Source organism: Mycteria americana, chromosome 2, assembly GCF_035582795.1.
Source record: "Mycteria americana isolate JAX WOST 10 ecotype Jacksonville Zoo and Gardens chromosome 2, USCA_MyAme_1.0, whole genome shotgun sequence".
NCBI classification, from domain to species: domain Eukaryota; kingdom Metazoa; phylum Chordata; class Aves; order Ciconiiformes; family Ciconiidae; genus Mycteria; species Mycteria americana.
This window is the reverse complement of record NC_134366.1, coordinates 168,327,381-168,351,705: the sequence shown is the minus strand read 5'-3', so window position 1 is coordinate 168,351,705 and position 24,325 is coordinate 168,327,381.

Genomic DNA, 24,325 nt, shown 5'->3' with positions numbered 1-24,325 from the left:
AATTTAATTCCATTATTAAGGTAATGTATTGATCCCTGACCTATAAGAATGCTGTGATATGAGGGTCAGAGTGGCCCAATTAAGTAAAATTTTAAAGAAGGATACACATTTTGCCAGATAGTCAAGGATTTCTTCCAGATGCATAACCTTAGGTAAACAGTGGTCAAAGATTTGGAGACTTGTGGAAGGCAAGAAACTATTTTGACTGCACAATGATAGAGAGTATGTAAGGAAACAGTAAGGAAAAAGTTGCTGTTGTATTTCCATGGTCCACAAATTCATCTCTCCCTTAGACCTACGTAACAAGATAAAAGAGAACTTCGGGCTTTAGAAGCCTTAGGACCAAATTTGTCTTGAAATTCAAGGCTTTCTGTCACTTACTTCTCTTTCCTTACTTATTTCCTCAGCTGTTTCAGCGTCCCCAACCCTAAAAAAACCCAACCCAAAACAAACCCAAAACAAACAACCCCCCCCATCAACACCGCAACCAACCAACCAACCATATACAAACAGAAAAACAGTTTAAGATCTGTGTGGTTGTACAAGGCAAAACACACGGAGTCTTTGCACTCATTTTGTGACTTCAGGTACTTTTAATGAAAGGAACAAGAACATCAGAAAGCTAACTGGACAGAAAAAACACTTCTATTTCTCCTTTCTTCTCACTATCACCATTGGAGGTTCTTATGTTCCAATGAAGAGATGTTATGATGTCAACGGATGAAACAGGTATAAAAAAGGAAATGGTCCTAGAGAGTCACCTAAGTCAAAAACCACGTTAGTGTTGTGCAGGGTGTCCATTCACTGCACCCTAGCTTATAGTAGCTAAGTTGCCATCATAAAGAAGCCAGGAAATATGAAAACTACATTAAAACTGCATTTGAAGGTAAGATAAGGTGAACAAAAATGCATATTGAGGGGTATTAGCGGAGACAAAGAAAAGGTATGGGTTGAGACTGAGCTTATTGCTAAGAGGGTTCCTGAAGAACTAGATAGGGGGTACAGTAAGAGGTGTATGAATAAAGCATATATGCTGAGGGAAAGTAGCAACTCACAGACTGAGGAATTCTTCGGATCTAATGGCTACAGAAGCAGGCATGCTGTTGTATCTGTCATAGAGGCACACGAATGACAAAACCTCACTCATTTGTTATTGAGCCCAAGCTCCACGGCAGAGCTTCAAAAGGACTTTTGTGTAACTGCACACAGGGCAAGGCAGAGATAACAAAATCACAAGTAATACTTTTAGCAGTGAGCAGACTGTAGAGCCCAAGCCACCAGGATCAGTGGCAGAATTATAGTCAGGCAATTACAGTAAGCTTAACATAAAATTATTTTCGATTTCATATTGTTTTCATTTCTGTTGTTAAAGATTTAACATTTTCTGGCATTTGAATGGCAGAGGAAGTTTCCTGCAGCATGACAACAAAGAATGACTACATACTGGATTCAATATATTCCTGAGTGAAGAAGGCTGATGGGTTTTTTTCCTTCAACTAAAGCATCTTCCTTACAAGCCCCTCCTTTTCAAATGCAAAACTGTTGTCTGCAACAGTTTTCAAAGTCGGATAAAGAAAGGAAATAGCTAAGTGCTTTCTCTAGTAGAGTGAACTACATTCCTCATTCCTCATGAATGTTTTCTTTAATGAAGTTTACATACGTGGTGTGACCTTTTTTTTCCTTTCCGTGATTCAAATAAGTTATTAGAAAGGGTCTTTCTCAGACATAGCAGAAAAAAAATTTATTACAGATTAAAAAGACACACAGAAATAAAATGGCCTGACACACATTGTCATGGTTTAACCCCAGCTGGCAACCAAGGACCACACAGCTGCTCGCTCACTCCCCCCCTGGTGGGATGGGGGAGAGAATCAGAAGAGTAAAAGTGAGAAGGCTCATGGGTTGAGATAAAGACAGTTTAATAACTAAAGCAAAAGCCACGCACGCAAGCAAAGCAAAGTAAGGAATTCATTCACTCCTTCCCATGGGCAGGCAGGTGTTCAGCCATCTCCAGGAAATCAGGGCTCCATCACGCGTAACGGTTACTTGGGAAGACAAATGCCATCACTTCGAATGTCCCCCCCTTCCTTCTTCTTCCCCAGCTTTATATACTGAGCATGACATCATATGGTATGGAATACCTCTTTGGTCAGTTTGGATCAACTATCTTGGCTGTGTCCCCTCCCAACTTCTTCTGCACCTGGCAGAGCATGGGAAGCTGAAAAGTCCTTGACCAGTGCAGCAACAACTAAAACATCAGTGTGTTTTCAACATTGTTTTCAGCACAATTCCAAAACATAGCCCCATACTAGCTACTATAAAGAAAATTAACTCTATCCCAGCCAAAACCAGCACACACATGCACACTGGAATATGAGTAGAGCATACTACTCCCTGTCCTGTATGATTATGTCAACAGAAGTCCTAATTAACACAATCTGAAGGCTTGGTTTGTGGCTTTGATTATGTCAGCACCATCCTGCTTCTAGTTTCTATAGTCTAGGTATTTTATCCACAGTGCTGCTGTTAATAAGCTGTATGTTGTGACCCTTATACTGCCTTCACTCAAAAACTGTGATTAAGTCCTGACATTCTCAATCAGATAATCATATCTCTGAACCCAGTTCCACTGGAATATGGTCTACATTAACTGACTAGGACTGACTGTTTCTATATGTTTCTGGCACACAATTTATGTGCAGAAAGTTCTCTTGTGAAAAACATCATCCTTTAGGAGATGAGAACACACAGTACAACTCCCTTTACTAAGGCAGTTTCATATTGACCATACCCTAAAGTCACCAGAGACTTTGTTATTGATATAAATTTTAAATGGTAACACTCAGATGCTACCACCATGGACAGGAACATGAAGTTCCAAAATAGGTCCTAAAGTTACCATTTAGTAACACAGGAAAGGGAAAACTAAAAGGTAAGCAGAACCAAAAATCCATTGACTTCTCTGGAGGTTGGAAGAGATCTGAGGGTTAGAGACAGCATGAACAAAACAAAACAAAAACCCCACCATCTTCTGAAACATTAGTCCTTCCCCATTTCCCTTTTGTTCAAGGGAAAGTTATTTCTTCCTAATTCCTACCTCCTGGGTCCACTTATACTGGTTCCTGGATACAACTGTACCCACGTGAGGTCTGGGAACCTCACGTGGGTACAATTATAACTCTTTAGTATGTGTGTGGATGCTATTCAAGTCTAGTCTTACAATGGCAAATGGGCATGCACAGCTCATGACCAGAGCATTAAAACAAGAAGACTGGATGATCAAAAAAGGATGAATCACACATCAAATGCCAGTACACCTGGAAAGAATCAATCATATGGGAGGAAGACTTTACTAAAAAGCTAAGATTTCTTACTGAAACATGATTAGCTTTATTTATTCATATTGAAATAGTAACTAGATCTATTATTCACAGGTTAAGGTCCCACCACACATGGTGCTTTATGGAACCAAAGGGATATTCTGTCCTGGAAAGCTTACAAAAAGTCAAAATAGCAATTCCTATTGCATCAGCATGATACCATCATTCAGGCTAAGATATCCAGGCAGAACTCAGCAGAGTTCTGGCTGGGCTTTTTATTTACCCAGTTATTTCAGGCATGGCTAGTATGGGGAGTGTGGGGTTGCTATTCATACTGGATTACTTGTATTTGCATATCACCAGAGTACAAATGTAACGTCTATTGAAAATTTACACCAATTCTATGACTATGAAGTAGCTCTTGAATTTTATGAAAAAGTCATTCTCAAGGTATGGATTTTAAAAAAGACATTTTCTATAGAAAGCAACAGCCAAATTCACCCCTTGTGTACTACTTTGGTTATGATTATAAAGACCTCGTGATAGCTAACCATCTTCAATTTCCCTTGCTAGCATTTGTTTTCAAATTCGATCCAATGTACAAAATAGGAGTCTTGCATAACTTTACTTCAGTTTGAATAAAACCTCTCTCCAGAAACCTGTGTTGCTATCTTGTGTTCTTTTCAGAGGCCTTAGAAAGCCTGACATAGTCCCAGTAGGCAGTTAAATCTCAGCATCCATAAGAGGTTATTTTAACTGCACAGTAGAGACTGTGACATGTAACAACTCTAACTCCTATTTTTAAGACAAAGATTGATAGAAAAAGGAAAGTAATGTCACAATAGGAGCCCATTCTATTGACAGCAACAGCAACAAGAGAAATGGCTGAGAGAGAATGCATCAGTTGCCACCGTGGATTTTCAAAACTATAATCTTTGTCACTTTGTGTGTAACAAGTGTTTCAAATGGCTGTACTACTTATCAAGAGCAGAGCTGGAACCAATTGCCAGCCACAGATCTGAGTACTCCAGAAAGTTGAATGGAAAATGCTGAATTGAAAACTGATGGGAACAAAGGATGACCAAAGGGAGGCCATATAAATAAAAATCTCTGCTTAGTCCTAGCAGCAGTCCACTGTTTTCTTTAGTATCTTACTTGATTACTGTTGTGGTTTAACCCCGGTAGGCAGCTCAGTCCCACTGTTTTGGCAGCTCAGTCCCACTGTTTTGGACACAAATCCAAAACACAGCACCATACGAGCTACTATGAAGAAAATTAACACTATGCCAGCCAAAACCAGTACAATTACTTACACTAGCTGCCTTATTTATTGTCCAGTTATCAATGACTCACAGCTCTTCACCAATAAAAACTTGGCTGTTAGATTTTCTCAGGCAGTTCTTATTCCATGCTGTCATCAGTCTCTCCCAAAGTAAACCAGTCCCATTCACCTTATATGTAAAATTCATTAAACAAAGATCTTACCCTTTCAGTTGTTCTCATAGCAAGGATAAAACAGAAAAGCTTGAGCAAGTGTGAATAAACATAAGGCTAGGACATGTCCATGAACACCCTTCTGACGTCCCCTGTCCAAGGCCATATTTTCATTCACTTAGTAAAGAAAATCAGTCTTTTTCTGTCAGGAGTGATAATACAGTTATCTCAGATAGACAAAGAATTAAATTGATTTTAAGCAAGAACTTCTGGAATTCTTAAGATAAAACTAAACAAAACTTGTATTATTTAGGTGACAATCAAAAATAGTCTTCCTTTCTCATTCTTTTTAACCTTTTTGGTGAATTAAAGACAGAATAGACATAAGGTGTGACAAAAAAAAGAGGTTTTTCTGCAACCGATATGTCTAAGCTAACCTACCAATTTCTTCCACATTTTATCATTACACAGATTTTTAAAAAGTGTCCATGAAAAGTGCAGATTTCCCTGTATTGTATTTCACCCTATTAACAATAGGCTTGATTTTCTTACCATTCATGGGTCTGTTAGACGTATCTCATATAACCTCTGGGAACTTGCAGAGCATTGATTGAAAATCACCCAGTTCCACTCAGTATCTCAAGGATGACTAGCTTTGCAGATATTCTTCTGTCCTTATTTGTGGCTTTTTCTCTTCGCTACAAACTAATTTAGTACTTTCACTACTCTTCTAGTTGTCAAAACAAGTCCAATGAGAGTTCATCCAGTCTATATAAGTATAGGCAATGTTGATTTTTTTCATGTTGAATGTCATTGTTGAATGTTAGAGGAGAAAGCAAATTCCTCACAAGCCATAACACTTATTTCTTAAATACACAAGCACACAAATACATAATAAAATAACTCACTTCCTACACTTCATGGGTTCTTTGTTAAATCCAGTCGAAGTACCATTTCCTCTACTTCCACAAACTGTCTCTGATTAACATCACCTGTTTCTTCCCTGCTGCAAAGCTCAGTTTTACAAGGATGAAGGTGACCAGTGTAAAATCTGCAGCTCTTCTTTAGTCCTCAAGTAACTCCATTGCTTCTGAAAGCACTTTCAAAGCTTCCTCTCTCTGCATTCCAAATCCCACTTCATTTTAGCAATCAATATTTAATAAATTTTTGTTGATTTTCTATTTTTTTTTACGACCACCTTTTCTACTGTGAACATGAATTACTTCAGCACGTTAAATGAATCGCATCCAATTTTACTTCTGCTATCACTTATATTGTATCTGCCCACTGGTACAAAACACCAGAGATAGCTTGAGCTGGAAAGGAGCTTCTTAGCCTGTAGCTGATCCTGATATAAGTAGTTCTTTTCTATTGCCACATGTAAGACCTAATCTAGCAACACTGTGCACAGTTAAAAACTCTGCTGGATGAATCAAGGCAATGTTACCTCTAGACTAAGCCAATAGCTCGTCTCAGATGGAAGAAATGATTCAATGTTCCTGCAAGGTCTGCTCTTAGAAACAATCACTGGTGACAAATACTAGACCACAAAACTAACTAGGCCTATCTAGCAATGGGGTCGCTTTCCAATTAAATAGCATCTGTTTCTTTCCACAGCCATGAAACATATACGGAAACAGTACCAGCCTCTATGAATGTCTCCCAGATTTGTCCCATGTTTGAGATCTGAGTCGTAGACATATTATGTCCACAGCTAATTTGTAAAGCAGTAAAGCAGGAAAGCAGATTTCTGCAGCTGCTTCACTCCAGAACTATATTTCTATGGCTCACCATCAAATTACTCGGGTTTTATAGCTTTGGAAGTATCTCCCTTTGGTCCTTATCTCTGTGGGAAGTGATAGCTTTTCCTGCACTGTAGCTAACATATCTCTGCTGATTGGAGGAGGATATGTTTGTAAAGGGTATCTCCATCTCGTCTTTAAAGCCTCAGTCTGCCAATAAGTGCATCAGGGATTTGGTGCAAATGAGGGAAGGGGAAAGTATAAATGATGGATCCACCATCATACATATCATCCAGCTTTTTCTGCCAGAATAGATGAAGCTAGAGGCACAGGCATCTGGACAGTTGCTCCAGCCCTCAATTTTCATGGCATTTGTAGAGTGTCCCTACCTCTTTATTTCAGAAGGAACTCCCCAGTGACAAGCAAGCTGCTGAGACTTCACTGGAGACAGGATTTGGAGTTTAATGAGCAGAGATTCAGCAAAACATGAGCAACTAATGATGTAGATTGGAAGCTCCATATTGTTTAGTGCACTGCCAGGTGTCAATTGTGATTCCAGTTGTAAATTAATATCATCTCAGAGTAAATGATCTGGTGTATGAAAAAAATAAAACAACTGACTTCATTAGGAGAGGGTTGGTCTCATGGGAATACATTTTATACACAATGCAGGATTATTTATTTTTTAACTTGGTGTGTTGGAAGAGAAAAAATTCCTGCCAGCTTGCAGTGAAAATAACCAAGAACAGATGTACTGTAGCATATAGAAGAGATCAACAGAGAGAGAGCAGGGCAAAATACTGGGAACAATACTATGGCTGTGAAGTTGCCACATCTGGACCTTTAAACATTATAAAATCACAGCTATTTCCATCCTCTGCACCCTCTTCAAAAAAAAAAAAAAAAGAAAAAAAAAGGAAAAAACAAGAAAATATAAAAAAAGATACATAATTAAAAAATATTATACTCTAGGTTAGATATTTAGAGTCGCTGAGTATAAAAAACCTCAGGATCAAGGTGCTATCTGGTTTGGCTCTTCCCTACTTCAGAGGCTATTAGCTGGGACTCAATATCCCTTCATGTCGATCCTTCATGGATATATTCCCTTCTGTGTTCTTCCTCTCTGATCACTCTGGATTTCAGCAACCTGCTCTGCAGACATTCCACTGAACTGGATAAAAACATAAGATTAATTTCATTTTTTGACAAAAAACCTTTTTTTTCTGAATGAAAGGAAAATGGATTAGTGAGAAATCTTTGAACTACTCTTTCATCCCATGTGTCTCTTTTCATGTATGCTCATACAACCCATCATCAGTTTAGTCAGCACCCCTTCCACTTCCACTTTAAACTGCCGAGAGTTGCAACTTAGTAAGTGCTCAACAAAGCTGTCTTTCTTGACTTTTTTAGTATGTAAAGATACTCTGGGTGAAATCCTGATCATACAGATGGTCTTTGCCCCTTATCTCCACAGCACTGCAAGTGTGGTCCATTACAGTGCACTAAGTTGTCCCAGATGCTAGTCCAGAAGAACACAGAATTCCTTTGTAGAAAACCATTTATTTCTCCTCATTTATTCTGTGAAGGAGAAGAGTCATCACATTCCCAACCTTTAAAATGCACTTGGAGATTTGTAGATGAAAACACAGACTACTGTCAGCCTTAAAGGAAATTAATTGAGACTGACTGGGAAAACAGCTACAGCAACAACAGTTACAAACTTCCCAGTTTTCTTTTTTTCTTTAATTTCTTTGACTGTTGTGACAGCTAGCAGAGGTGTGTTATAGAGTGTATGTGTTACTGTGATAAACTAATGCAGTCATGTGTAAGGTTTTAGTCCGAGGCACATCAACTGAGACGGGGATGTATAATTGCTTTGCAAATCCCATTACAAGGGGGAAAGATGAAGCAGGTTCTCTGACTAATAGACTTGCAAAAATCATGAAGTCTGATTGAGGTTCATTATGAAATAATGCTGCTCACAGAGTAGGAAAATAACAAGGCAACTCCATTGCTCTCTGGTACTCCTCGCATGTGGATCAGAGCACGAAGGAACTGCTGTCCAGCAGGAGGTGAGAAGGATTCAGCTGCTCACAGTGCACATTTTCAATGTGCAGACTTATTAATGATAATTCCTACAGATCATTGCAACAGCTGCTGGACTGATTCAGACTGGATCATCACCATTTCATAGGAAGCCATGGAAAATACTTGAAATTGCATTCTTAGAGCTGCAGCAAGCACTGCTGTTGGGTTCTTTCATTTTTCAAATGTAGGTCAGCCTCTGGCTACTCTTGCTTTGCTTCTGCTTAAGCTACATTTCCTCTCTTTTTTATCTGTTTAGATTTTATGTTAAAATATCTGACAGGAAAGATGCTTTTCTATTTTTGCTATGTCTTGCAGTAGAGATATTAGAAGCTTATTACTTCCTTAATGTGGTAAGAGCCGAATCGTCTGATTTGAGTGTGTTATTTTTCTTGGTAATGCCTTGTTAGAGTTCTTGCTAATGTCAAACTTAATCGGGCCCTGTAGTTTTATGCTGTAAAGTGTGATTATCATTGAATTTTCATACTCAAAATTTTAAGTACATCATTTCATATTCAGTTTTAAACACTTACTTTCAGTGGGAGACATAATTTTAATCATTACAGCCTAATCCAGAAAGGCACATTTACAATAGCTAGCAGTCCTGTAGGAGCAACTGAAGAAAAGGCATATTTCATAAATCAAAATTTTAATCTTGAGTCTCCGCAACAAATTATCCCTGGCCTTACTACATGGCTCCTCTCATCCTAAGATGTTAAATGGTCTGAACTGTCAGTTCCACTGTTGGTTACAAACCATTTATAAGTCTCTCCTTCAGGGACTGGACTTCACAGCTCTGTGTATCCCCCATATTACCTTTAAGTCCTGAAATAAACTGTCATCTCCATAAAATAGGTTTTCTACAAAGTACAGAGGTAGAAATTAAGTTTTGATATGTGCTTCATCAACAACTTAGATTGGACAGACAGAAATCCTCCTCGACACATCTGTTTCTTCAGTGCAGAAAGGTAGGAAGAGGAAAAAATAGAAATGTGGATTGTTCATGTGTATGTACTCCTGTAATTGCAAATAAAAGAAAAAGAGGAACGGATAGGCTTGGACATTGTAAGTCTTCTTAAAGTTAAGCCAACCATTTACTGGGAAAATTTTTCAAGGTTTTCTATTTTGATTGAAAAAAACCCCAGATTAAAAGCAGATTCACCTTGGATGTGAATGAATCTTTGCAGAATCATAATGGCATATGGTGCAAGTTTTAAATGAATGCAAAGGTGAATGCATATTCATGGATGGGTTTGCATAGTTTCAGCTCAAAAACTACTCAAAAAGTCTGTGGTGTCAGCCAAGTCTTCCTTTGGGCTTTAGAATTAACTTAAGTTGTGCTTGCAGGGTGAGGGTTTATGCAGCTCAGAAATGACTATGCATGTTGGCACCATCACTTTTGAATGAGGTATGGGGCAATATCCAACTGTTAGAAGTGCAAAAACTGTCTCTTCCCCCGTCCAGTACAAATAGGATTTCAAATTGTTATGGCAGAATGGATATGGGACATGAGTTGTTACCTTATCTGTGCATGTATTGCTTTAAAAACTGTATTAGAGGAAAAACAACCAAATTGAACTCCTCTATATCTTAGGCATGTACAAATATATATACACATTGATATACGTGTTGATTATTGATATATATTATTGATTAGAGTAGACAAAGAAATGCAACAACATTTATCATCTCAGCTGAATAGAAGATTAAAAATTTCTGTAGTAAAGAAGGCTCAGCCTCCCAAACTTTATTCACTTTCCCTCCACCCCCAAAAAATGACAGAATGACAGAATGAATGAATGAATGAATAAATAAATAAATAAATAAATAAATAAATAAAGTCTGTGTGTGCATGTGCAGGTACATATGTATCTCTGTGTGCACATTTTTCTTTAGATTGAAAATGTAATGATTTCAGAGAGAGCTTTTTGGGCTTCACTTCTTCAGTAACTGAACAGGTTCTGCTTGTGGTTTGTTTTTTTTTTTTCTCCCCCAAAGAAAGTAGTCCCATTGCATGAAAATGTCCCTTCTGAAAAAGAAAAAAATTTCTATCAAAAATCATTTCCGCAGAACAATTTTCAACTGTTTCTATTTATTAAAGCTAGCACAATAATAAAACTCCCACACCAGCAGTGCTCATTAGTTGTTATTACTTAGCTATTATTTTTATCACTCCAGCTGTCTAGGTGCTTTACAGTCTTGTGGGAAGCAAGTCACGCTTGCCATGAGGAGCTTCTATTTCAAACAGGCAATTCCCAAACAAAGGCAAGGAGATGGAAATAAGAAGGGACAGTACAATGAAAGGATAAAGTTTTGCTACTATCTTACAGAGGATATTTTTTTTTTTTTAATTGGTTCAATGGAGTATTCATGAACTCCAGGATCACGTAGGTAATGTCTGTCTCTGTGCGGGAGATCTAATATTTAAGCATGTTTTGGAAGAAGTGTGCTTAAAAAAGGACTTGTTGGATTTGGAGGAGAAGAGAAATTGCATGTCAGACTGAATCAAGAAAGTGATTATCAGCATAATTGTGCCCTTCCCTAGGGATAGGAAACATGTTCAGGAGATGGCTGCTCTGATAGCCTGGGAAGGAAAATAGACAAGGGTCATTGGCTCATTTTCACTGTAAATGAAGCTTGACAGAGGATCTAAGACCTCTCAATATATCAGTGTGAATCACTAGGCCATAACCAGGCTCCTATTAGCTGGTAGCAAAGCTTTCCACTAAGTATTCTGATGCTGCTTTTTTCTGACAAGTTGAATAAGAATGTGGCAAGACTGGAAACCAACCCAAGTCTCCCTTGCTGGAAGCAAACCTTTCCCAAAGACTAAGTCAGAGTTAGGTAAATCCCAAAGTTCTGGTTTATATCAAAGAGGAATTAGAATTCTTGATTGTTAATATCAAGTCTTTGTGGGAACAGGGTCTTCTATCTGAGTTAGGAGTATAGCTGAGATAAATGTGCTGGTTTTTGCTTGGCTGAACTTCAGGCAAAATGTGGTTAGATGCTGAAATGCAGTGCCGTTTCAATGAAGGTGGTTTGTGTAGGTGGAGATCTGACTTTATCCTAAACTGTTTAGCTCCTGTATTGCTAGGCTGAATATCTCACATCAACTTGCAAACTCTTCTTGACAATGAAAAGTGATTAATGCTGTGTTCCCCAAATCTCTCACTACAATGTGTTAAATAGATATACATATAACATTTCTATAGGCAAAGTGCTTAGCATAGTTCTAAATATTGTGCCATTACTGTTCCTGGGCATAAGTCCTGCTTTCAGAAAGCATATCTTAGTCAATAAATAAGGAAGAAATGAGGAATAGAAAAGATTAATTATATGCAAATGGTTCGTGTATGTTCCTTATTTTAACAAGCAGTTAATCAGTACTGTAGCCTTTCCAGGAAACATGATCAACTTTAATTTATTAATTTCTTAATAGCCTTCAACAAACACTGAAAATAATCAACATCCGTGCTACTTCAGAATGATGATTTTTAGAGATGAGTGAGTTTGTCTTGAGAGCGAACAAATCCGGCTTCAGGAGTTGAAGCATTGAGCTATAACTCCAAGTATTACTGGGTGGGGTTTTTTCTGGTTTGGAGGGAAAAGAATAGTAAAGATGAAACAAGACTGGGAAGAATGGATGTTCAAGTAAAGAGCAGATGAGTGAGATATAGGGATAGAAAAGACTTTGTGTAGAGAGAGTAGATGAGAAGAAAGGACTCCTGAATAGAGTTTATAGATCATATTATTTTCAAAAACAGATGAATGTGTGTTTCCAAAACATGCCTAAGTGACACGAGAGCCTGAGTCCTGTTTTTAAGCATGAAATGGGTGGGCAGGACTGAATTTTAAAAGATTTTTAGGTCCTTTGTCCCATAAAATCACTGAATGTTTAGAGGTCTCCATATGTTTAATTGTGGTCTTCATATCTTTTAATAAGTTATAGGTTCTTGTATCACTTGTATCACAACTTTGAAAATTTTTCTCCTGTGGACTGCAGAATTAAGTCTTTATTAACTTTCTGTGTACCAATTTATTCTTTATGTTTTCTACTTACGAAGGCTGGAAGAAATTATTTTCATCAACAACAAAATTCAAGTGAAATGAAAAATATAGAGTCAATCTAAAAAAAACCAAAACCCAACACAAAAACAGGACCATTATTAATCAGATCACTCCACCTTAAAAACAATCTTAAAACCCACTGAAGTCAAACCAATTGTAAACAAATTAAACTTATTTTGAAATATTTGCTGAATCAGGGCCAGATGTAATTGAAGATGCAATGACATAGACTACTGATTCCCAAACTGTAATCCAAGTGGCATTAGTGGTTCATGAAGCTATAGTAGGTGGTCCCCAGGTGGTTCCTGGAACCCTGTAATTACAGAAAAGTGTATGGTGTTTTGAGGGCTGACAGTGTTCTCTGAGTTTTATGAGCTGGTGGTGACCATATTTGGGAGGTGGATGAATATGCATTCTTGGACAGGAGCAGAAAAGTGAAAAAACACAGAAGAAAATGTGTTGACAAGAGACAGTGTGAGGGATTTAGACTGGGATACTCCACACCTGCAGGTCAATTATACATGATGTCCACTTTCTGCAAAGATCTCTCTCGTCTCATGAAATCCTTGCTTTCATTTTCTTTCTCTTATTTTATTTCTGTGTTTTATTAAGGAGATCTGTAGTCTCAGAATGAAAAAGATTTCATAAATGATAAATTATATTTTGTTAATCTGGGTTTTCCTTCCATCCCTCCCTATCATTGGAGACACAAAGTCCTTTGTGAATCATGAACTGAAAGTCAAAGTCCTTTTGTTGGAGAAAAAAGAAAAAATACCCTTTTTGTTTCCAAGTCAGCTTCATCTTAGTGAAAGGTTCATGGCTTGACAGCCCTGCAAACTAATGGGCTCTAGTTATTCTCACAACAGACCAAGCACAAAGTGTACCATTATGAGCCTTCAGATGCTGCCTCAACTTTGTACTTGAAGAATCAATTTTGACTGGGCATTACAGAGCAGTCTACAGGTATGATATTCATCTTCCTTGTCTTTAACCATTGAATATTCTACTGTCCATACTAAACTAAACCACCAGACTTTACAGTTCTCTACTGCTCTCTACAGACAGTGGAAAGAGAAGCCTTTAACAGAGATATCCTATATAGGTGATTTATTATTTGCCAGTTTGCATCTTTTCCCAGTGAGCTAGAGAGGCAGCCCAAACTTATCCTCTATTGCTGAGTTGTAGGCTGAGATCATGTTCCTGATGGATAAAATGCATGGAATCAGTCCACATTTTAGACTGTATCTAGAATAGTGTGTGCATTTTTGTCTCCCCTGAGACAAGAAAGACATCTACAAACTGGAACGAGTTCAGTGGGGATCACTGAGCTGGTCAGAGTTAGAGCACTTGCCCAGTGAGGAGAGGCTGAGGGATGGGAGCTTGTTCAGCCTGAAGAAGGGACAGCTTCGGAAGACCTAAACAGCAGCCTCCCAGGAAACTATGAGGAGGTCATCAAGAATATGGAGCCAGGCTTCTCGCAGCCTTACAGTGCAGTTAATCTAAAGGTAAGAATATGTATATGCTTGTATCAGGGCCTCCCTCCTGTGACCATAAAATGAGTTTGTTCAGCTTTTAATTTAAAGCAACATTTAACCATTTCCAGCTGTTCATTCTCTGGGACTTACTGCTCTACCTTAGCAACTCAAGTCAGTTGTATTTAGGCACAAAAATTGCTGTAGGAAACTGGTGCTTTATAAAAAAGAAGAATTATGGTATCCGTGACAGCAAGGCCACTGTGACAGGAATGGCCACATTGTGACTCAGAGTGAAACTATGAATGAAAAAATGCTATTAAAAGCAAACTCAATTTTTTGGAGGGTGTAGGGAAATGATGTCACCTAAGATGAGTTTCACTTAGGATATCTGAGTTAAAATGGCAAAGCCATTCCCCCAAAGCTCCTTTAATTTCGAGAAAGCTTTGTGCTGAGATCCTGGCTCAGACCCTGACCCAGAGTGTATCATGGCCTTAACTATCTAAAAGCTGTAGATTCCAAAGTTTGAGATTTAGGTACATGTGGAGTAGATGGAAGATCTAATTTCCCAATTTAAATACATCTTGCAAATTAGATTAAGAAAATCTCGTCTCAATTGTGGCAGTCACAGGGAGAACACAGATGTTCAGCATTTACAGAATAATGTTCTATTTTAAGGCATCGGTTATTCTTTCCTAAGTAGCCCAAATCAACACATTTCCATTGCTTCCAGCATATCTATACCAGTTATCAAATTAGGATCTGCAGCCATTTATTTCAAGCGCTAGCTTGGCATCAATGCTTAGTGGGCACCCTAATATAAAGACTATTTGCTAACAGAGGCAATTTGTTCTCTAATGTACATCATCCAGTTTTATTCAGCATTTACCTGCCTCAGTTATCTTTATGCAGCTAATTCACAGATGCAGCAACCATGTATTATTTCACTTAACTGAAGGATCCATTTATCCCAGTCCCACTGCCAAATATGCACAGCATAGGAAATATTGACTTATTATTGCTAGAGGTGGCTTTGTTTGTTTTCTTTTTTAACTGTTATTATTGGAATCATTTAGGTTTTCCTTTGAAGAATTTAGTCTTTTGCAAAAATGAAGGATACAGTGATTTAAAAAAAAAAAAAAGTAAAGATTTCAGATTATTGGCTATTTCTGAACAGCACTTGGAGTAGTGATCTACACTTAGGTTCTGTGGTGGGTTAACCTCGGTTGGCCACAAGGTATCTACCAAACCACTCTATCTCTCCCCTTCCATCAACAGAACAGGGGGAGAAAATATGACAAAAAGCTTGTGGGTTGAGATAAGGACAGGGAGATCACTGACCAGTTACTGTCATAGGTAAAACAGGCTCTAATTGGGGAAAATTAATTTAATTTATTGCCAATCAAAATCAGAGTAGGATAATGAGAAATAAGAACAAATTTAAGAACACCTTTCCTCCATCTCTCTCTTCTTCCCAGGCTCAACTTTACTCCCACCTCTTCTACCTCCTCCTCCTGAGTGACACAGGTGGATTGGGAATGAGGTTGCGGTCAGTTCATAATGCTTCATCTCTGCCTCTCCTTCTTCCTCACATTCTTGCCCTGCTTCACTATGGGGTTTTTCCCATGGGATACAGTCCTTCACAAACTGCTCCAACATGAGTCCTTCCCATGGGCTGCAGTTATTCATGAACTGCTCCAGCATGGGTCCTTTCCACAGGGCACAAGCCTTCAGGAACAGACTGCTCCCATGTGGGTTCCCCACAGAGTCACAGGTCCTGTCAGAAAACCTGCTCCTGCATGGACTCCTCTCCATGGGCCACAACTCCTGCCAGGAGCCTGCTCCAGCACAGGCTTCCATAGGCTGCATCTTCCTTCAAGGAATGTCCACCTGCTCTGGCATGGAGTTCTCCATGGGCTGCAGGTGGATATCTGCTCCACTGTGGACCTCCATGGGCTGCAGGGAGACAACCTGCATCGCCATGGTCTTCACCACAGGCTGCAGGGGAATCTCTGCTCCAGTGCCTGGAGTACCTCCTCCCTCTTGTCTTCACTGACCTTGGTGTCTGCATAGTTGTCTTCTCACATTTTCTCACTACTCTCTCCCAGCTGCTGTTGCACAGCATTTTTTACCCTTTCTTAAATATGTTATCACAGAGGTGCTACCAATGTCACTGATTGGCTCAGCTTTGGCCAGTGGTGAGTCCGTCTTGGAACTGGCTCTATCAGACATGGGAGCAGCTTCTGACACCTCACAAAAGCCATCCCTGCAGCCCTTGCACTATCAAAACCTTGCCACATAAACCCAATACAGATTCTATTAAAGGAATAACTGAAGTTCAGTATTTTTAAGCTAAAAAAAAGATATCTTTTATTTAGGAAGACAAAGGATATGAGTTTCTTCAGTGACATAAGGATTCATTGCTATCGATGGAAAACAAAAATGAAATAAAATAGAACACAATGTGAGAATGTGTGAATAGTCATATTAGGTCATACTGAAGATCCACATAGCCCAATATTCTGTTTCTAAATGGTGGTCATGTTTATGAAATTAAGAACATAACAGCCATCAGCTGCTCAGATCAAACAACCATCCTTGTGGAATCTCCCTCCTAGCGAGTCTTCCAGATTTGTCTAGGCAAGTCTTTGCCAACCCAGTGAGGACAGTAGTCCCACCCAAAGTAGGAACTTGGACTAAAGGAGCTCCAGAGATCCCTCCTAACCAATTTTTTTATTCATTATAAAGATATTTTACTCAGTATTTTCTCCTTTCCTTCACTGATTTATTGTGGATCAAGGAAGTCTTGAGCCAAAGGCATTTTTTATTTAGTGACCTTTAAATAGTGACCCTTTTTTCCCAGTGTTTTAGATGAGAAATAATAATAAGGCTCTTATCCTTCAGAAGACAACCAAATGCTTTCCATGGTAAATCTACTACTAGACAATCTGGTCTTTAAACTTAGTAAAGGGTGGTGACAGGTTAGGATTCTCCAGGTCTTTTCTCACTTTTTTTCATGCTTCTGAAAATATGTTTCCCAAATATTTGTTCTATACTGCAAGCATATTTCCCAACAGGAGGGGTTTGCAAGTGGCACTTTCCTTGATAACCTCAGGCTGTGTGAGGTTGGTGCATGACCAGACACTGGGAGTTTTTATGTGCATGTTCTGATTCATTTTTTCACTTCCGTTGCAACAATAAGTAATTAACTGTCATGAAGACCAGCTCTTAGAGGGCAGCTTGTCTCAAAAAGTTATCATCCTACTAGGCAAAGCCACACAAGAACTTGCTATGGTCACCAGCTTCCCTTTTGTATTAATAAACTGCTGCTATTTGTGGCTTAAGATATCATTGCTCACTGTGGACTGGAGGAGGCAGGAAATAATTAGCTGCTGGCAAGCACGTGGGAAGGAAATTCATTGTCATCACTGACAAGTGGAAGGAGACACTCTCAGCCACAAATTGTTTTAAGTAAGTCCCACACACATTCTCCAAGTCTCAAAGGTCAACTTGGAGGACTGCATGATGAACTGAGTGCTGGAGTGTCACTGAGATTGCCCAGCCAGGATCAGGGCTACACTGACGCTGCGTAAGCAGCTGTACAAACACACATGCCCTAAAGTATATTGACATCTATGAACTCTCAGATGATTTTTTTACACAGGGGCAAGTCTGAATTTGTCATGGGTGAGGAGATAGCAAAGACCATGAGGTGATTGAACAGCAGTGAATGTAGCATACTTTGCCTCCTTAAGTTTCATGGTTATGTCTTCTGCTGGTTACAGGTCTCCAACTTTTCATGCCCCAGAAGACTTTTTTATGACTGCCAAATAAGAAATTTCAGCGAGGTAGATTTGTAATATCCATGTCCCTTATAAATAATGCTGTCTTGTTATTGAGAGACAAGAAAAACAAAACCATGAAAAGTCAGTCAGTCCAAGGACGGTCTTAGGAGAGGTGAATGCACAATCCTACTTACTCCCATCCCCAAGGGCTTTGCCAAGCCATGAGATACGAAAACATCCCAAAACTCCCACTGAAGTCTTTTTGTCATACTACTAGCCAACAGCCACCTCACTCCTTTTCCTCTTCTGATCTCTGTCAGGGTATCTATGAAACTCCTGACAGCAGGTAGGCAGCTGGTGGGTCATGATTGCTGCTTATGACACCAGTAATGATTGTCCTCTTGGTACCTTGTGTTCCCACCATCTGTCTGTCATATTTGCCTGCTGTGTTATGTTTCATCTTTGCATTGCAAACTCTTCAGGGTTCGATTTCTTTTGACATGTATTTCTGAAGTGCAAACACAGCAGGCTTTTACTCTAAAAGTCCTGGACTTGTACTATTTGACATATAGAGAATAATAAATAATAATCAACTATTTTTTTTTAAGCAGTGAGAAAAACAATGTCTGGGTTAGTCATACTCTCAGAGATGTATAAGCCTGTTCCTAAACCTGATAGAATTTATGGTTTATAGGAAAGCTAATAAGTTTTTGTAATTTTCAAAAGAAGAAAAGCTATTACACCTGAAAATAAAATATTAAGCGAAGTGGGCACAGCAGCTGAACTGGAGCATTAGTTACACCTGGTACCTAAGATTTTTCTTTTCTTTCCCAACAACATGAGAGTGCCGGACACATTCAGTATGTGATATCTATTTCCCCTGTTGCTCTTTAATAACTACTGCTATATAGCTTTTTCTCTGGACAGAAAGAGTAATTCTCTTGTCTATCACACAAGATGTAACTGCATGTAGAGAAAATAAAAGCATTGGTATTACAGATGTATCTTTGGTTGCACTTATTTCCTTCAATGTCAATTCTGCTTTCAACATAACCCTCATCAAGAAGTGCTAATATTAAACAATCAATTAAATGTAAGATGGAAATTAAGTATCTTTGCTTTTGGAGTGCTACAACACTTATTGGATGTGCCATACCTGGTCATTGCACTGGAGTGTTCAAAATAAAGTATTTTAAAGTGAGACTGCTGCACAAAATAGTAGTTTGTCTCTCAGAAATTAAAGATGTTATAAAATCCAAAGCACTGCAGCCCAAGCAAGCACCTTCTGAGTCAGTGTGTTTATTGTAGTGAAACACTAAGAAGTCGTAGTGAACAGCGAATTAGACATGAACATGTGCTACAAGAGCACAAAGCATTCAGTAGCACTCTGCTGGGCTGCAGGTGCAAAAATATGAGCAGTAAGTTGGATGTTTCTGACTCAGAATATGGCTAGAAACTTATCTCCAATTCCAAGTATTAAAAAAAAAAAAATCACATAAAAAACCAAATGGTATTGGATTTGGAAAAAGTGACTAACAAAAGAAACTATACACAAAATCTACAACCTCCCATTCAGTTAATTACTCTACAACTACTCCTCCCTGAAGTAAGTTCCTCAATAATTGTCATCTGTCCCTCTTCTGCCACCAATAAGTGGTAAATTCTCTTTCTTGATCCCAGGACATGCTGCAAATATCCAGGTCTTGGTGGAGGCATTACTATATGGGGCATGGGGTAAATACAGAGATACAGTAAGTAATAAGAATACTCTTAGTCTAAAGAGATGTAATAGTAAGGAAAATATTTTTAGGTAAAAATACCTTGTTATTACCTTCATCTATATACAACCTGCGTAGCAGAAGAATGAATTACATTTCACTTGTTTGTTTTATTAATGGACAACCTGTGGGCAACATATGTAAAAAATCCATGAGTTCAGTGAAATTATCTGAAGATTTACAACACCCATTAATCTCTAGGAAAGATACAGAGGCAAAGAAATGTTAAGTTTCCATTTTACGGACAATGCAATAGAGATACAGCCATGACTGGTGGTCCGGCTGCAGCCACCCAGCAAGGTAAACATGGAAATACCACTTAAAAGCTCAGTGTTCACACCTTTAATCTCCTCCCTCTTTTTTTTTTTTTGCCCCCCTCTGGCTTTTGGGTTTTTTTATATGGTGTGCATCTCCCTAAGAAGTCACCCGACTTGGACATTCTGCTTAGAGTCACAAGGTGGGGCTGGCATGGAGGAGAAATGTGATCAGCCACAGTAAAGAGACACTTCTCTCCGAGGCAGGTGGTATCTTATAAGAGTGGTGCGTATCAGTGACGGAAACTGTCACCCTTCATGCTAAAACCCAGATGACACTGTATCACCACTGTAAAGAAAAATCTGACATTTATGGTGAGATGATATTACAGTTGGATGGTTCAATAACTTTTTTTTCAAATCTGATTTCTGAGTTTACCCCTGCGTAGGATTTCTCACCATCTCTCTCTACCGGAAAATACTGAGATCATTACAAGTACATTTCCTATGCTACTATAAATAACACCATTTAAATAGTCATCTGCAAACATGTGTTCTAATAAATTATATAAAGAGTACTTATGATTCACTACAAATTATTGGATCCTAATGCCTTGTGAAAAGTATCTGATTTTGAAATATCTGTGCATTTATTTTTTCATAATGTGAGAAAAATAACAAAGTTTGAATCACCTTCTGGGATACATCTCTGCCATCTGAGGTTTGGTCTAACGTTACGGAAATCAATAGGAGCTCTTCTGTCAATTGCATTATGTCCTGGATCAGACCTGTAGAATATTATGCATCTATTTGCATTGATTTCAGGTGCTTTTTATTCCCACTCCTGGAACTGGATGCAGTATTGTCACTGCTTTTTAGAAAGGGCAATGTAGCATGTCAGTTTGAAAGATTGTTGCCTTCTGGTCATACTCAGTTAGGAATAAACAGATGTAATTTCCACATTTCCCAGGTCTAGCCTTATACTGAAACACTACTCCAAAGCACATTCCCCCTTCTGTAATGCCATTATTCCCATCATACAATTGTCCCTCTCCATATCATTGACTTCTTTGCATCTCTAAGACTGCAGTTTCCTTTGTGCAGGGCTCAGGCTTCATTTTCTCACTCTAAGCAATCATACAAAATGTCCTGAACCTACAACTTCTTTAGCTACTCTGGGACAGATTCCTATTCTGATAAAAATTTATTACATTTAGAACTGTGGAACATAACCTTTGAGGTCTAAAAAGAACAGCTTATTGGGGGTTGTCAAAATATCATGAGAATTAAGAGCTAGAAGGTTACTGTTGCCTGGGGATCATGGGAAGGTGGGAATAACAGGGACTAGGACAATGCAAATTAGTAAAGAGAAAACTGGGCTGGGACATGGATTTCACTTTTGTCATTGGCCATGTGATGTGATGCCCTAACTCAAGCTGAGCTTCATCATGGCACACCTGATATAAACACCACTCTCATATGAAGTTACAGGAGCTTTCCAAGAAAGCCGAACAAATTTTGGTTTATTCAAGGCTGAAAGCTAAATATCTCTTAGTTCTTCCTTAAAAGCTTGCTTATATTTTAATCCGTAACTTGTGATATGATAAAGCAACTTGTCACAGAGCTGAGGTTGCTGTTCACAACCAAGAGGAATTTGGAACTTTTCTGTGTCATTAGACCACAGTAAAATAATAATAATATAAAATAATAATAATAATAATAATAATAATAATAATAATAATAATAATATATGTATTTTTAAATTCCTCATAGTTAAATGATTATAGCGTGATTTTACTAATAAGTGGTCATTAAAAGCAAATTCCCTGACACTGACTGTTGACATGCGTACAAGCCTTAGGATTTCCCATAGGAATTCCATTGGAAAACAAAAAGAAGGGACTGAAGTTGTAAAATCTCACTGGAGTAGCACAGGAGTCAAAAACCACCAGAAGCTTTTTAGGGAAGAAGGGAAGGAAGACGAAATAACCCTCTTTTTAAAATTTATCAAGGGCCCTGTAACCAGCATCTACCAGCATCTTTTTGTGTGTTGCTCAACCTCCTCTTTATTAATTTTTACTGACATTTTGAAATGTGACAGAGTTAGCCAGTGAAAGTATAAATAAGCCTCCCCCCCGACCCTCCTCCTCTCCCCCCCCAGGTTCCAAGTACAGTATATTAGATTCAAAGCCTTCATTTCTGTTTTGCATAATTGACATCATTATCTGTCAGGTTGCTGGGCTCAGGTTTGCAGTCATTATGAGATCATTAGAAAAAGGGTTGTAATAAGTTCAGAAGGCCAATTGGCTCTATTCTAATCACTGGAGAAGAGAGTGCTGATAGGGGCCTCGGGGAGAAAGTATTGAAGCAGCTAGAGGATTTTTAATGACCAAATCAAGTTAGGAAAATCACCACCTGTGCCTCAGTGAACAGGATAATTTCAGTTTGGAGTGAGGGTGAGTGTAAAATGGATTTGTAATCACTTTTCTTTTTCTCACCATTCTTATTTGATTTTTTCTTTTTTTTTTCTTTTTTTTTCTTTTTTTCTTTTCTTAGGGATGGGGTTGGTGACTGGGAAGCTACAGAGCAGAGCAGCAGAAAATAGGGGAAAAAAACCCCCAGAAAATAAGGTTATTGAAGGAGACTAAAAATAACGTCCTGCAGTAGCTGAGTGATGAGTTGCAGATCAGAACAGAGACTGCAAATTCAAGGAAACATCAAACATTTCAAAATCAAGGGGAAACAGTTCTGTAACCTAAAAATGAGAAGTGCAGTCTTTTTTTCAGCAGTCAGTGGGGAGAGAAAAGCATTGCCCGCAGATGATTCAGTCCATCATAATTTAAGTGGCTGAGATGATTGGACAGGTAACTTGTCTGGGAGTGTCTGCTTTTCTCCATTCACTCTAGAGAGAATACAAATGAGTAGCTGAGTTAATAAAGCTAATTATTAGACAGTTAAATGCTCACTCCAAGAGTTAACTGACTCTCAGGCATGATTAACTCTAGTAGACTCAGGCACACTGATCCTGCCTTAGACTGGGCATTGTACTTGAATTTGTGGTTACTCAGTTCTTCCGCAAGAAATTGCTACTCCTGTCCTTTATCTTGCCCATCCAGACATCTCCAAAAATCATATTGCTCTCTTCCATATTGCCATTTTCCATTCTTCGGCGATATCTGTATAATATTTTTCAGAAAGACTAGAGTTCACTTTATCTATACTCCTGAGCAGATGCTGTAGGAAACCCTAAGCACGAGTTAAGATATAACATCTTTCATCAGCACTTGGTAGCTTGGACTAAACACGATGTTATTTGTATTCACGAGGTTTCTAGTTAATGTGGAGCACATGCAGAGAAAATTTCCATCTGCTTTGGATGCAAATAGAATGAGCTCACGTCTGCTCAGAGGGCAAGAGCCCATGTAGGTGTATCCTACGTCTGGCTTATCTGTTAGATAATAAATTAATCAGAGCAAGAGCAATCTCCTTTTTGTATGTTTGTACAGCCCTCAGCACAGGAAATTATGGGTTCTGCTGAGGTCTGAAAAGGCCACTCCATTATGAAAACTAAAATTTAGAATGAATGCATTGTCATCCATATCTTCATTAAATAAATAAATGGAGCACATTAAAGCCAAGGTGAAAAATATTCAACAGATATACTTCTAATGGAAAGATAATTTAATTGAAAAATAATCTGTTCACAATATTCTTGTATACACTACTTTATTAGATCCTATTACCAAGAACCCATTTACTCTGTATCCTTCGGAAGATACTATAGGGAGGGGAAAATTTAGACTAGATTAATGGATAATATGGGGGATGAATGAATCTTCCTGTGTTAATATATCTTAGATTAACTGAGGTAGGTAATTAAAATAATCTTTTTAAAACCAGATATAAGTAAGGAGACTGACTAAGAAAAAGATAGTGTCAGGTCTTTTTTCTTTCTTTCTTTCTCTGTGTCAGACTGTTCTTTCTCTGTCAAGGGAGGTTGCTTGCTTGAAGGCTTCTTTTCTCTCCTCTTTTTTTTTTTCTTCCTTTCTTTCCTCACAGAAACCTTTGACTTTATTATGAAACACTTCCATCCACAAGAGGGGCTATTTAAAGCAAGGAAACAGATGGTAGTTCCCTTCCTCTATTTATACTATTAGTTTTGTGGTTTATTTTGTTCAAAAATAGGGGTCTAGGCCACCAAAGAGCATGTTATGCTGTGTGAAATTGCTGTATAAGATTACCCAGTAAATGAGTCAATAATGGCCCCACCAGTTCTCAGAGAAATCAGATTTTACTTCTCGACCAAATAGAAATATGAATCTGATATCCTCCCATTTCTTTTTTCTAACGTTGGAGGAATCAAGCCATCTGACCCTAGTTCATTCCC